The sequence below is a fragment of the Acinonyx jubatus genome, chromosome A1 (genome assembly GCF_027475565.1).
Source record: "Acinonyx jubatus isolate Ajub_Pintada_27869175 chromosome A1, VMU_Ajub_asm_v1.0, whole genome shotgun sequence".
Lineage (NCBI taxonomy): Eukaryota > Metazoa > Chordata > Mammalia > Carnivora > Felidae > Acinonyx > Acinonyx jubatus.
The window spans coordinates 105,885,416-105,901,082 of NC_069380.1; the positions used below are offsets into that span (position 1 = coordinate 105,885,416).

Here is a 15,667-nt window from a genome sequence, read left to right on the forward strand (position 1 = left end):
ATATAAGGCAACTACTTAAACTGTAGCCAATCAAATATTTTCCTTTGTTTTGCTTCTGCAACTGCTGTAAAAAGCCCTTCCCTGGGGCACCTGGGTGGCTCTATTGGTTGAGCGTCTGACTTTGGCTCAGGTCATGATCTCACAGTTTGTGGGTTCGATCCCTGCATTGGGCTCTGAGGTCTGTTATTCAGTCTAATCTAGCTAGAGCACATAGGGATCTGATGTTCGCTGTGGGTTTAGAGGCAAGAAAATGGGAATGAGTGGCACATGAAGAGAATTGGTATTTGGTTGTAAAGTACCTGCTTCAGCATAGCTGTCTCAGCCACAGTGATGTAGTGACAGCCACAGTCCCTAGAACTCTGAGTGACAGCAAGAGTTTCCTGAATTCTGGATTACAGTGTCAGGGTGTGACTCTTAATTCAAAAATTCAGTTACAGCTTCTGCCCCTCTACTTCATCCAATGGGTTTGTAAAAACACCTCCCCTTCTGGGGCGCCTGGGTGGCGCAGTCGGTTAAGCGTCCAACTTCAGCTCAGGTCATGATCTCGCGGTCTGTGAGTTTGAGCCCTGTGTCAGGCTCTGGGCTAATGGCTCGGAGCCTGGAGCCTGTTTCCGATTCTGTGTCTCCCTCTCTCTCTGCACCCCCCCCCCCCCCCCGTTCATGCTCTGTCTCTCTCTGTCCCAAAATAAATTAAAAAATGTTGAAAAAAAAATTTATTTTTAAAAAAATAAAAAAAACCCACCTCCCCTTCTGAGTAAATCCTTTGCTGCTTGAACTATCTAGGTGGGTGTCTATTTTCTGCACTGAACTCTGATTGATAGGCCTTTGAATCCAATACAGAGTTATGACCTATGGCAGCTAATAGCAATATTCTGACAGGTCTTAAGTTTGGAATCCCAGCTCTAACACTTAATGGCTGTGTGATCTCATATCAGTTTTATTTTTTAATATGCCTCAGTTTTCTTGCCTGTAAATGAGAGTTATAATATTGCCTACCTGCTGTCACCCAGGGATTTCTTTCTTACCTTTTTTTTTTTAGTTAAATGAATGACTATATGTAATTCTATATGTCATTAGAAAATGTCTGGAACATATCTTTACTATTATATAGAACATCACACCCCAAAAATATAGCAAATAATTTATTTTAATAAGAAAAAGTCACACAGGAAATCATAAAACTTTATCATTTGTATCAGTCTAGTAATTTAAAAGAAAGGATTTATATTAAAAAAAGTTCATGTTTATTTATCTTGAGAGAGAGGGAGAAAATGAGCAGGGGAGGGGCAGAGAGAGAGGAAGAGAGAATCCCGAGCAGACTCTGCACTGAATGAGTCAACCAGGTGCCCCAAAAGAAAGGATTTATATTTCAAAAGGAGACAATTTTAACATAAGTAATTTTTTTGTCTAGTTAACTGAAAAGGCAGAGAAGGACAGTATCATAAGGAGGCAGCTCTCACCCCTAGCTTTAGGAAAACAAAGTGAAGACATGGAAATTAATTAAAATTAGAAACTTGGAGGGCCCCCACAGAGCTGGAACCCTGGTCTCTGAGGAAGGCATGACTGACTTTGCAAGAGTCTCTACAGGCAGTATGTTGAGGCTGATTCTAAAAGTATTGGGGAAAATATAAAATGGATGCAAACACTACTGCAGACTGGGACACACTTCCTTTGTTGGAAATGTTTTTAAAGAGCAAAGACAAGATGATGCTTATAAGGAGCAGGAAGCAAACAGGAAGCAAGCACAAGGCAACAGGATGGAACAAGTTTCTTTTCTGTGTCCTAAAGCTCTGACTGTCTCTCTCTAGTGCCAGATACCAGCTAGACAAGAGGAAGCCAACCCACAGCAGCGATGTGATGTGGAAACTTTCAGCCATAATATCTCAAAATGAATATGGAAGGATATGTATGGAGCTGACAGAGAATAGATTAATCAATGACTAGCGAATCTACCTAAACTACTCAGCATCCGTATTTAAACTTGAGATAGGAAATTGAAATTCCCTATTTCTCCCCAACACAATGTAACTATCCTTCATACAGATGGAGATGCACTTGAGCTTTCCCAAACGGGAAGGGAAGCAAAATTCCAACACCCATTGTCCTCATCTCTGGAAGACAGCTGCACTGTCCCTTTCTGTGCTATGTTAATTAGTCATGAAAATTCACTCATGGGTCCAACTAACTATTGTATTACTTAAAGACAACTTTTTCTTTTTTTAAGTTTATTTAGTTGGAGAGAGGGAGGGAGAGCACAAGTGGGGGAGGAACAGAGAGAGAGAGAGAATCACAAGAAGGCTCAGCACCTTCAGCACAGAGCCTGTGAGTTTGATGTGGGGCTTGAACTCGCGAACTGTGAGATCATGACCTGAGCCGAAATCAAGAGTCGGATACTTAACCAACGAGCCACCCAGGCGCCCCGTATTACTTAAAGACAACCGTTACACAAAATTTTTATACAATACTAAAGAGAAGGAGGAGATAGTGCCATGGGGAGAATCCTCTCAAAGGGAAAAAGGCACATTGCTCCATATATATATATATTTTTTTACAACTTATTACAAAAAGAGTCATGATGTTTGGTAGGCTTTTTCATTTTTGCAGGCAACATTCTACCCATCTGAACACATTTCTTGAATTTGCTCACCAAGTAAAATGACATTTTTGGATCTGACAGTTATTTGTGTTGAAAATAATATTTTAAAAATGGGTTATAATTGAGTATATTTTACCTAGCATTTTCTAGAGTGTAAGGAGATAGTTACATTTCCAAAATTGTCAGATCATTCTAGCATCTCTCATACATTCTCCAAATATGCTCACTTTCTTCTCTTCCTATTTTTATACAGTTAATTTTTTATCCAATAAACATTATTTTCCATACCCTTCCATGAACCTTCATGATGTCTAAACATATTTAACTTGATATTGTTACTGATCATAACAATGCGTGTTTGATCTTTCAGTACTTCTGAATAAAGGAACTCTTGGCTTCTAATTGAAATGTAAATAATAGATATTTAAATACATTAGTGTATTATTATCCTTTTTTAAATTCCTTTTATGCACCTCTTCTCCCTTCATCATCTACAGGCATTTTTTTTCATGACAGATTTTAATTGTTATATGAAGGATGCCAACAGGAAGATGGAGTCACCATTTAGCATTTGATGTCAAAATGGGATTTTTGAGTCAATAACATAAAAATAAACTTGAACGACAAGTTTGTTGAGAAGAGGATTTCAGTAACATATCTGGGGCCAAGCTATGTTGATCCGATCATAGGATTTTATCATAAGCCAAGAATAGAACAAAATCAGAATAAAGTGGGGGCAGTTCTTGTCATACAGGGAGGAGAGAGAGAGAGAGAGAGAGACAGACAGAGACAGAGACAGAGACCATGCCTGATTGACCTTGAATGGGGGGAAGAAGGCCACAGCCATCATGGAAGTAAAGGTCTGTATCCTGTGTTCTATGTCCTCACGTCCCCTTTTCCAGACTAGTGGTCCAAGCATCATGGGGGGTATGTATTAGACATGTTCTGGAGAAAGTAGGAAACAGAATAACTTTCACCATGTTTTCTATTCAGAACCTTGGTATAACACACACCGGCTGACCCTTCTCCACCATAAGGGGAATTAAGGCGATTGGTGGAGAGCTGAGTGCAAAGAGCTAAGGTACCTTTACTGGCTATGCATAACAAAGGCTGATACAAGGATCTCACAGGACTGGGAAAGCCATGCCCCATGCCTTAAGGACTGCCATGTTTTCCCCTATATCCTGATTTCATTTTCAAGAGGAAAGCAAAAGAAAGAAAGATCCCTGTGGTAATTTTAACTATGGATTGAGAGAATGTTAATGCAGTACAGATTTTTAATTGAAAGACACTGTGCAAAACAAAAAATAATAAGCCATTGTTAAAATTTCCCTCCAATCCCAGTGCCTGTTGTCCCTTGTGGATAGTTTAGAAGAGCTACAGATAATAATGGATGCTTGCATTCTTCGGACATCTGTGTAGTGTATGTGTGAATTTAATTTCACAATAATTATCTATTGATTTAAAAGAGCTTGGTGATAAGGGCTCTAGGCACATAATTACATATAATCTAAGTCACAGGAATTTTGGAGACAGAACTCCAAATAGATAAATGTGGGGATTATACTGTTTAAATATTTCTTTAAACTATTTGGCAATGTTGATATTATATAGCAAGAAGCGATTAGTTATAATAGTCAAATAGGTTCACTCATGTAAAAGTGTACAATTTTCAATCTTTTGTGATATTTGAGGCTATTTCTACTCAAGAGCATTCTTACTGGATTTACTTCAGAGAAAAACCAATAAAAATTACTTTATTATTTGTAAAAGACCACTATTCACAGAATAAATGGTTGCATTTATAAGTTATCAGCTATGAAAAAATCTGTTCTAGTTCAAAAGTTTGAGGATTTATTCTATTTTTTTTTTACATTGTTTTATTTTTCATCCAGCTTACATAGTTACATCTTGATTTAAGCCTAGGCATTGACTAGCTATATTTAAAATGAGAGAACATTATAAATGGGATTTTTTTTAATGTTTATTTGTTTTTGAGAGAGAAAAAGCATGAGCTGGGGAGGGTAAGAGAGAGAAGGAGACAAAGAATCCAAAGCAGGCTCTGGGCTCCAAGCTCTCAGCACAGAGCCCGAAGCAGGCCTCAAAATCAGGAACCGTGAGATCGTGACCTGAGCTGAAGTCGGATGCTTAACTGACTGAGCCACCCAGGTGCCCCAAAATGAGACATTGTAATATAAACTATCATTTTATATAATAATTGCTGCCATATAATTTATTTTCCTATTTTAATACAGAATAATTTGATTTTAATGAGTTATCATTTTATTTGCTTCATACAATAATTAAAAGCCTCAGACTGGAACCACATTCTATTAAATATCTGTTACAACACATCTGTAGAAATGTCTGCTCTATGTGTATAAAATTCTCAGGAAACTGGAAACTTAATATTCAAGTTTTATATAATTCTGTTAAGACCACTCTGAGAAAAAACATTAAGGAAAATTTATGACTAAAGTACTGAAGTAGCTAACAAAAATTCTGCCAGTTTAGAATATCTGCTGGTTTGGTGCTATCCATAGAGTTTTTGTTTTAACGCCAGAATCAAAGATTCCTTTTAAAAAATAAAATAAGTAGTATGTCTGGGCCACTGGTTGGCAACTTTTGATTCATGGATTTTGTGCTGCTGGTGTCATCAAATGTAAGAATTTATGTCTTCACTTTTTTTTATGTTCCAATTTTTGCTAAGTATTTCTTCACGCTTCTTTGAGTTCCATTTAATTTATTACTTTTTTAATGTTTATTTATTTTTGAGAGAGAGAGAGAAAGACAGAGAGCATGAACAGGGGAGGGGAAGAGAGAGAGGGAGACAGAGAATCTGAAGCGAGCTCCAGGCTCCGAGCTGTCAGCACAGAGCCCGATGCGGGGCTTGAACCCACAAACCGTGAGATCATGACCTGAGCCTGAGCCAGATGCTCAACCCACTGAGCCACCAAGGCACCCCCTAGTTCCATTTAATTTCAACGTATTATTTTTTCTCTACCTTTGCTTTGCTTCACTATTGCTTTTCCATTTCTGTACTATTACTTGGTTTGGAATGGATCTGTTTCCAAACAGGTGTTTTGTTTTCTGTGTGTACACTATTTAATATGATAATAATTTGCATTTATCGAGGACTTATCATAGGCCAAGTGTTGTACTATAACACACACACGCACGCACGCACACACAATCTCAATATTCTCCCCTTAAAGAGGCTGGTATTACTATTACCTTTATTACAGAAGAGGAAGCTAAGGCATACACACAGAAAAAGAGTAAAGTAACTTGTCCAAGGTCACAAAGCTAGCAAGTGAAAGAGGTGAGGGTTCATGACTTGTGGTCTGACTTTGAAGCACAGTTAACAGTATTCTAGTGAAGGGCACCTGGGTGGCTCAGCTGCTTAAGCATCTGACTCTTGGTTTTGGCTCAGGTCATGATCTCACAAATTCATGAGTTCAAGCCCCCACATCAAGCAGTATGGAGCCTGCTTGGGATTCTTGCTCTCTTTCCCTCTCTCTGTCTCTCTCTCTCTCAAAATAAATAAAAATAAACATTTAAAAAAACAGTATTCTAGTGAAAATTCTATTAGTTGTGATGGAAATTTATCAGAAACTAGCTTATAAAAGATGGCATAAAATGCATCATCCATATGAAAAATCCAGGAGTGTATTTCCAAACACACTGGATTTAGATACTTAACTAACAACAGGGTCTCTCTTGTCACCCTTTGGCTTCATTCTCTTCCCTCTCAGACTGCCTCCATGTGACTAGAAAAATGGCCACTGGTGGCTGTAGTCTCATTGGCCTTGGCAGCCAGAGATCCTAGAGAAATGAGAGCATCTTTCCTGGTACTTCTGGCAATAATCCTAGGGAGGGTTATGATTAGCATTGTTTGGGTCACATGCTTAAAGGTGAATTGTGGTCAGGATATTTAAAAAGTTTTTTTTAATCTTTATTTATTTTTGAAAGAGAGACATAGTGTGAACAGGGGAGGAGCAGAGAGGGAGACACAGAATCTGAAGCAGCCCCCAGGCTCTGAACTGTCAGCACAGAGCCAGACGTGGGGCTTGAACTCACGAACCACAAGATCATGACCTGAGCTGAAGTCAGATGCTCAGCTGACTGAGCCACCCAGGCATCCCAGAATTGTGGTCAGGATTTTTAAAGACAGCTGTGAACAATAGTCAGCCCTATCTAAACCATAAAGACTGAACAGGATTACTGCAGAAGAAGGGTTCGATAGGGACTAAAGAAGGATATTGGGCAGGCCAAAAAAACAAAAACAAAAAACAAAAACATTCAACATCCATTAATGCACACTGGCATTAGACTTCGTGAATTACTAAATATACAAAACACAATGACACTACATAAAACTTTAGAAAAATACCATTATCTTCATTTTTTTCAGATAACAAAAACAAAGACTGATACAATTTGGCCAAGTTCACATCATGTGTAAGTTATCACACCTTTTATAGATAATTATGTATCCAAATGCATTGCTACCTAGGGGAAAAAACCTTACAGAATTCAAAGCCTAGACCTAAACATTAAGGCATCAATCTCAGTATCAATTTTTTTAAAGATTAAATATATGTAAATGGATGAAATTAGACATCAGTCTGATTTAGTCCTTCAGGATTTGATGATAATTAATTTTAAAAAAAATATTCTAATGCCTTATGCATCATTTTACTTGCATTTCCTGAGGGTATAGAATCAGAATGGAAAATTTGCTTCAGCTTTATTCACTTTCTTTAGTTGAACGAATGTGATTGGTTGAAACCATACTGAATAAAATAGGTTCAGAAGTTATAAGAACTTGAAGCAACAGCAAGTACCTGATTAACAGTCTATGTAAAGCAGAAGTGTCATCAGGGAAAGGAACTTATTAATGTTTGTAAAGGTCATTATTGCCTAAGGAAGGGGGAATGACATTTCATATGCATCTATATCCCCAGTGTACATGCATTTCATATTTCTTTATTTTTTTAGTCATCTTAAGTCCATCTCTAAGCCTCCATTTGCAGTAGATTTAAGAAACTAAATCTAAGACATTACTAGGTTCTGCCCCCTATGTGTGGGTGACTAAAATCTAAAGGTTGTGTGCATCATCAAGTATCTCTGTTCCCCTGGAAGCCTCCCCTTGTCGAGGTTGAAACCATTGTGTCTAGGGTCCAGGCTCTGCGGAGGCTGCTACCTAAGAGGAGTCGAAGGACCCATAAATTTTGGTCCCTTTGACACATTGTGGAAATATCATCTCTCTTTATTTGGCCTTGATGGCTTTCCTCTCTTCTACCCTCTCTCCTCATCTGCTGGGACAGCCAAAATGATCTCACCCATGAGCAAGTATTCTGTAAAAAATAGGAATGGCTGTTGTCCGTAAGATGATTCTACTTCAAGCTCTGCAGAAAGTCCAGAAACAAGGAAACACAAACTGCCTGGCTCCCAACTTGAAATAAGAGTAAGAGGAAGAAATAGAAGACAGACACCAACTATTGTCTTAAAAATGCTGTTCTATCATGTGTATATCACCAGGATCTACAGCTTGAATTATATACAGGTTCATCAGTGTTGCACCTCTGAAATCATGTGGCATATGACAAGAAAGTCTCATTACCTCAAGCCACCTGGAAGTGTGGCTAATCAACCACGTCTCAGCTCCTGTGAGTTGGTGATTATACCTGAAATGGATGCCAGCAGGATCCATAAACAGCAGCTAGATGAAGGAATGAGGAGATTCCATTAGTGGGGTAAGCGGAATAAATATTTTAAAACCATTGGAGAAGAGTTTAAGAGGTCAGACAAAAATACCTACAGCTGGAAAGTGAGTCTACCATCTATTCTGAAACTGAAGGATATATAGAATTTTTGGTTTAGGGAGTCTTTAAACTCATCTAACTCAGAAATCATCATGTAGATTCTGTGGGTCCATGGAGGGGCTTAAAGTTTTCTGGAAATGTTTGATTGGTATTCCATTTATAAATAGTGGGGGTTTTTTCTTTTTGTTTTTTTGTTGTTTGTTGTTTTTTGGGTTTTTTTTTTTTGCTATCTGTAACACTGTAATAAAAAACAGAAAGTAAACTTAAATATTAAATATATTGTGTAAATATCCTTAAATATATTGTGAAGGGATACCAAATGGGTGTGTAAAATACAACTTAACTTGAGATCCTGACTTTCACGTAAGATGGGACTCCACGGGGCCCATCCTGGAGGAATATCTGTTAAACCCAGGTGATGCTACACCCCTCCTCTGTTCAGCATCTACACTGGCTTCCCACTGTACTCTAGGGGCCTAACCCAGTCCCACAGGTGCTTCAGGACACACCCCTTACCTTGCCAACCTCATTTCTCACCACGTTTTCTTTGCTGACATATTAGCCTCCTTGCTGCTCCTAGAAAGTATCACCCTTGCTCCTATCTGCCTGCAATGTTCTTTCCATAGGCACCACTGTATTTTGCTTCCTTGCCTCCTTCAAGAATTTGCTTATATGCAAATATATGCTTACTCATGTATTCATATATTTTCTCACCATCTTACATACTGTGCAATTCAGTGTTGTGTTTTATTTTACTGTCTGGCATCCCCCACTAGTGTGCAAGCTCTCCAAGACAAGGACAAGGGAATTTGGTTTGCTTTATTATACCTAGAACCTCACCACATCGAAGGTGCTTAGTAAATCATGTTGAATAAATGAATACAGGGCTAGATGATCAGTGGAATAAAAGATCAAATGCCACCTCAGAAAGGCCAGAGTAAGTGATCACATTTTCTTTATACATTTGTGTCTGTGTTTGTGTATTGTAACACTGAATGTGTTAAAATATATATTGACACTTTTATCTCTTATTCCAAATCGTTATTGCAGTTTGTCTTATACACACACAGGTGCCCATGCATTTATTGATCACTTGCTTAAATACACACACACACACACACGAATCATATTCAAATATAGGCTATATTTGTTAAGCACCTTCTGTGGTCCAGACCTTATACTGGGATTGTTCATCTCGTTTAACTCAATTGATCTGCAAAACAACTTACAAAGCTATTAAGGTATTTCAATAGAAGTTAAACCCTGAAAGCAAGAGAAAGAGGGATTTTAGAATTCTCCACCTACCTTCTAGTCACTGCAAGGATTTGACAGGTTATCATAAAGGTAGAAAGTCCACATATTTGAGTAGACTCTTCCTTATTCTAGTTCAACAGTCCTCAAACTGAAATGGCATTAAATACATCACACAGGGATATATATGGAAGATCATGTATAATCTACTTCATAGGCAAATAGGGATTATAAAGAGTAATTTTTACTCAACCTGATTTTTAGCTTATTTTCTAATTTAACCTGTTAAAAATGTCACTTCAGTTTTGTCTTAACATGAACCTCATTGTGATTGCAAGTTACCTGGTTTCTTTTTCCCTGAACTTCAGAATACAGCTTCAACTGTCATATATTTTTTATAACTTTATTTATTTTTGATAGAGAGAGAGAGAGCAAGAGTGAGCTAGGGAGGGGCAGAGAAAGAGGGAGACACAGAATCTGAAGCAGGCTCCAGACTCCGAGCTGTCAGCACAGAGCCCGAGGCAGGGCTCGAGCTCCCGAACTGTGAGATCATGACCTGGGCCGAAGTGGGACGCTTAAACCGACTGAGCCACCCAGGCGCCCCTCAACTGTCATATGTGTGCACATACCTAAACATTTTGTTAAGCGACGCTGGAACAAGAAGGTTGTTGTTCTTCTCCACTCTCTTTAAAATTCAAACTTGCTTGTGTCCGCTCACATAAAATCACAGCAGCAAACTCATCTGTTCTGTGTCTGCTCTTCACAGCATGGTTGTCAGCAATACAAGGACAAGAAAACACTGCAAGTGTTAGAATATATAGACAGCTTTATCTCCCATTGCAAATTGTTGGTGCTTCTGTCTGATTGCTGTATTTTGATTATGAGAGCTTTTTTTATTCTTTTTTGATATTGTAAGTAAAAATCAAAACCCCCTACTTCTCTTTTAAGAATTGGATCAGTTTAATTTCAGAGTGTCCTGAGATTGCAAGGTGAACTGTTAAAAAATTGCTACTATTAATAACCACTTATCTGCTTGAAACAGGATTTTATTTTTGAAATCATCTAACGAAAACTCCACAGGAATGAATTGTAGGCTAAATTCTCTCTAAGACTAATTGTCATCTACAGTCTCCAATGTCAAAGTTGTTGTTCCTCCCTTGAGTCTATCATACTCATCAAAGCAGCATCATTGTCCCTGATTGAATTTTTCAGCAAGCAATTATTACAAATTTTAAATTAATTTAAATAAATATACACTTGTTTGTTTTAAGCAAAGGGTTTTAGAATAAGATTTTCTCTCTCTCTCTCTCTCTCTCTCTCTTTAAGGTTCTGCTACTCAAAATAGTTTAAAATTCACTGCTGTCACCAAGGGGTTGGTAAACATTGTCTGAAAGGGCCAAATACTAAATATCTATTTTTTTCAAGCCAAGAGGCAAAACTGAGGATATGATGTACTTATGTAATTTTTAAAATGTAAAACCATTTTTAAAATTCAAGAATCATTCTTAATTTTGAAGCCACCAAATCAAGGTGGTGGGCTGGATTGAGGCCTGTGGGCTGTAGTTTGCCAACCTCTGTGCTAGCCCAACATCATTCTTTTTGTAGGTCAAGAAATACTTAGCAGAAGTGAATGTTCTATGGAAGGTTTATAGACACTGTGGCAGCATTGAGAGAAGAGCGTGAACTGCACTGTGGGCCTCTTGGTGTCTGACATTGCTGGATTGATTGTTAATGAAAACTTAATAAGAAAAGAGGCCCAGATGTAAACCTCCAAAGATCCTAGACCAGGGGCACCTGGGTGGCTCAGTCGGTTAGGTGACCAACTCTTGATTTTGGCTCAGGTCATGATCTCATGGTCCACGAGGTCAAGGCCTGTATTGGGCTCTGCGCTGACAGCTCAGAGCCTGCTTGGGATTCTCCCTCTCTCTTCTGCTTGTGCTCATATGTTCTTTCTCTCTCTTCAAATAAACTTAAAAACAAACAAAAAGACCCACACCACAGGTAAAGCCAAAACCACATGGAATATGACCACATTAAAAAACAAACAAATAAACACGTTTAGAAGGTTTTTTTCTTCCCCATATTGAACCCTACTTTTGTATCCAAAGGAAAATTTCTTATACTTCTTGTATAATTTCCTATGTAATAAGTCAGAAATTCCAGATGTCTAGGAATTATATATACATATATAAAAATTTAACTCCTCCTCTTACAATGCCAATTTAGTGAATAAAAAAGTAAAAAATACAGAAAACGTAAATATAGAAAAATACAGCATCTTTTTCTTCTCAGAGCCACAACTTTATGTCCTGATGTGTAGATTAGAATATTGGTGATGACTAAAGATGAAATAGCAGGAAATGAGATTGTATCTGGTAGGAATGAGATTCTGTTTTTAGATTATTTCTATCAGTTTTACTGAGCAAGACCTTCTCAGGAACTGAGCATAGACATCTTTAATGTTCAATCATCTTTTAAAACCTCTGGGTCATCAAAAATTTAAGATAAAAAAAGATTGTACCATCAGATAAGTTTTCTCCTCACAGAAGTATTCCATTTAACAAAGGAAGAAACAATGGTGAATTAGAATTATTACCATGTAACTTCTAATGAATTAACAAATCTAGGAATTCATTATTAATAGCAGCTTATGTCAGAAACAGAGACAAATATTTTGTGTCTCCTACTGAAAGCACACAATATCATCTATTGAGTAGTTTTGTTAAAAAACAAACAAACAAAAAACACAAACAACAACAACAAAAAACCAACCCCGAACTTGTATCTGGAAATTCTCTAGGTCCTAATGCCAATTCACAAATTCACAGGACATACAGAAGACAGAGAAGCATGTGAAATGACACTGCAGGAATGGAATCTACAGAATTCAGATGGTAGCAAACCCCATAGGACAAATGATCCACTTTTTTAAAAAGTTTATTTATTTTGAGTGAGAGCGAGAGCGAGAGAGCCGGGGAGGAGCAGAGAGAGAGGGAGACAGAACACCACACAGACTCTGTGCTGTCAGCACAGAGCCCGACATGGGCTGGATCTTGTGAACCGTGAGATCATGACCTGAACCAAAATCAAGAGTTGGACATTTAACTGACTGAGCCACCCAGATGCCACAATCTACTTTTTTAAAAAAAACAAATATAATACAAGGAAAATAAGGCAGAACTTATTAAAGAAGCTTGAGAGTCATATAAAACAATACTGATAATAAAAAAATAGAAGTATAAATTTATAAGACAAATTGTAAAACACATGGAATTGATGTGACTATTGACAGTTTGAATGATTATTTGATATTTGATAATATTAAGAAATAATTATCAAATTCATATAAGGTGATGGCATTTTTATAGTTGTCAGTTTTTAGAGCTACATATTAAAATATTTATGGATAAATGATGTCTGTAGTTTGCTTTAAAAAAATTCCAGCAGGAGTTAAGTGGTCAAGGACATACATAAAACAAGACTGGTTATGAGCTAAGTGTTGAAGCTGGATGATGGGTTCAGGAGGTTCCAGTACATGTACTTTGTATATGCTTGAAATTTTGCATTGCAAAATGTTTTTAAAAGATAGCCAAAGGGAATTCTCAAAACCAGCTAAAATGGTCATAGTGGCCCTCCACCAAGAATTCTAGTAATTCAAAAGGGGATAGTAATAGGAAAACATCAACAACTCCAGTAGCCCCATAAGAAGATTTTTTATATAAGACACATTCATCAATGAATAGAAATCTGAATTTGCAAGGCACGCTTTTTGAAAATATTACTTTGTGTAGTAAATGTTACTTACATGGTTTGTATCTAATGTAATACAGAAAGTTCAGAAGTATGGCATTGGGAATGAGTATCACTTTAATTTGTGGCTTAGAGCAGAGGATGCCAGAGTTCTGCCCACATATCCTTGCCTTTACCACTTCCGTGCTTGCCACTGATCTGTCTTCCAACTGTGAACTCTTTAACTCTTTGATGAAGGGCTTTTTCAAACTGTGCAAGGGGCAGGCTAGAAGTACTGGGGAATGTGTCCCCTGGGAGCAGCCCTTGATCAAGACTGACAGAAATTTGTCTATAAACATACCTGGCCTCTTTGCTCTTGCTATGGGATGAGTCTGAGGCCCATGGTCTACAATGATTCCAAGGGTTTCCCAAGTGGAATTAAACTCTAGCTTTCTTCAGTGGTAACTGACTTCAGCACTTACCTTTTATTGGTTTCTTTCCATTCCTTGAACTCTCCCCTTAACTTCTCCACTCTCCCATCAGTATTCCCCAGGATCACTTTCCAAATAAACCACTTGCTCTCAAATTCTTGTATCAGAGTCACTTCTTAAGGAACTCAAACCAATTTACATTCAATTTGTAAAAAGCCATTGAATAAGGGTGATTCTATCATTTTGGGCTGGCGAACCTAGAATTTCAGCTATGTATTCATGATTTTGTTTTTTGTTTTTGTTTTCTGAGGGTGATAAATGTCAGTAAACTGGTATAACAATTCTGCTTTTATGTTAATTTTTAAATTTAATGTATGTTCTTAGGACTTTGAATTATCCCATTTATCAAGGACAATTAGAACAGTAGGTTACAAACTTTAGTATGTTTAAGAAATGCTTAGGTGTCTTTTTATAGATGTGGATTCCTGGGGGCAACTGGGTGGCTCAGTGGGTTAAGTGTCAGACGGACTTTAGCTTCAGGTCATGATCTCACAGTTTGTTAGTTCAAGCCTGCATCTGGCTCTGTGCTGACAGCTCAAAGCATGAAGGCTGCTTCGGATTCTATGGCTCCCTCTCTGTCTGCCCCTCCCTTGCTCACATTTTGTCTCTCCCTCTCAAAACTAAATAAATATAAAAAAGTTTTTTAAAATGTGGATTCCTGGCCCCCACCCTCAGTGATTCTGATTCAGAAGAACTCCAGATTTACTATTAATACTTATGCACATGAAAACATTAGAAATATTTACAGAGGAGTCCTGAGGACCTTACTTTGAGAAACACTGACCTGGATGCCAAAGTTCTCATTACTTTTAAGACCTCTTGGCCATTTGGGTTCAATATGCCTATCAGAAGGTTTCATCTGACTCTGATTGGCTATATCATGTCCTGGAGTCCCAATTCTATGCTGCTAATGCTAAAACTTAAATTTAATTTTAATCTGGTTCATATGGTACTGTGGCTATTTCTGTCCGTTTTCTGCAAAGGTAGACGTGGGAAGTGCAGTCTGGAAGAAAAACGTGTGGTGTAGTATGAAGGGTGTGGTAAGCAGAACGGTAGCAAAGGTCTTAAAAATGCAGTGCTCCACCCCTCACTTATTTCTTGGGTGTGCCTCAGCCATACTTCCTTTTGAATCTCTTTGTGCCCAGTTGGGAGATGAAAGCAGAAAGCACTGCTGGGAAATCACTTAGCTATGAGGCTAACATTTGCTCTTAATCTTCTCTTCAGGCTCTTCTAGTCTTTACTGCCCAGTGAAAAATCAGAGCTAAGGCCACAGGGAACCAATGAGATAAAGTATCACCATGTCCCAGGCCTCCCCACACTCTTATTTTACATCTGGAACACTATTCTGAGAGCAATTTCCAAATGATGACCACTTATTTCATTTAGGAGAGCCACTTCACCCTTGTCAATTAGTTCACGCAGTTTTATTTGGATTTTACATTTTGTCTATTCCTGGAGCTCCAACTGGCTTCAAAGGGCATATAACTGCACCTTCAACTTTATTGGTATGGCAGTGGTATCTTACTCTTTCCTCATTACATTGTATGACTCTTAACCTCTAAAAGTCACTTACTGAGACATGTTCTTTTTGGCACAGTAACACAAAATGGTTGGAGCCTTAGAATGATGCATCATCCTAGAGTTGGTTTTTGTAGAAATGAAAAGTATATACTCCCAAATGTGTTAAAGTTACTAATTGCTACTTGATACAAATTAGAATTCTAAATGTCTGAGTGATTTAAATTCTTTTTGTCTCGAAAGATTCATTTCTG

General features: G+C 37.8%; 1 long non-coding RNA gene across 1 annotated transcript in view; it reads left to right on the forward strand.

The window, feature by feature from the left end:
* The window catches only part of LOC113604569 (uncharacterized), a 69,000-nt gene extending 59,906 nt beyond the window's left edge, over positions 1 to 9,094 (forward strand). Inside the window, exons 3-4 of the long non-coding RNA XR_008297535.1 lie at positions 7,011 to 7,057; positions 7,927 to 9,094. This is a non-coding gene — a long non-coding RNA (uncharacterized LOC113604569). The remainder of the gene's footprint in view (positions 1 to 7,010; positions 7,058 to 7,926) is intronic.
* The last annotated feature ends 6,573 nt before the right edge of the window (positions 9,095 to 15,667 follow it).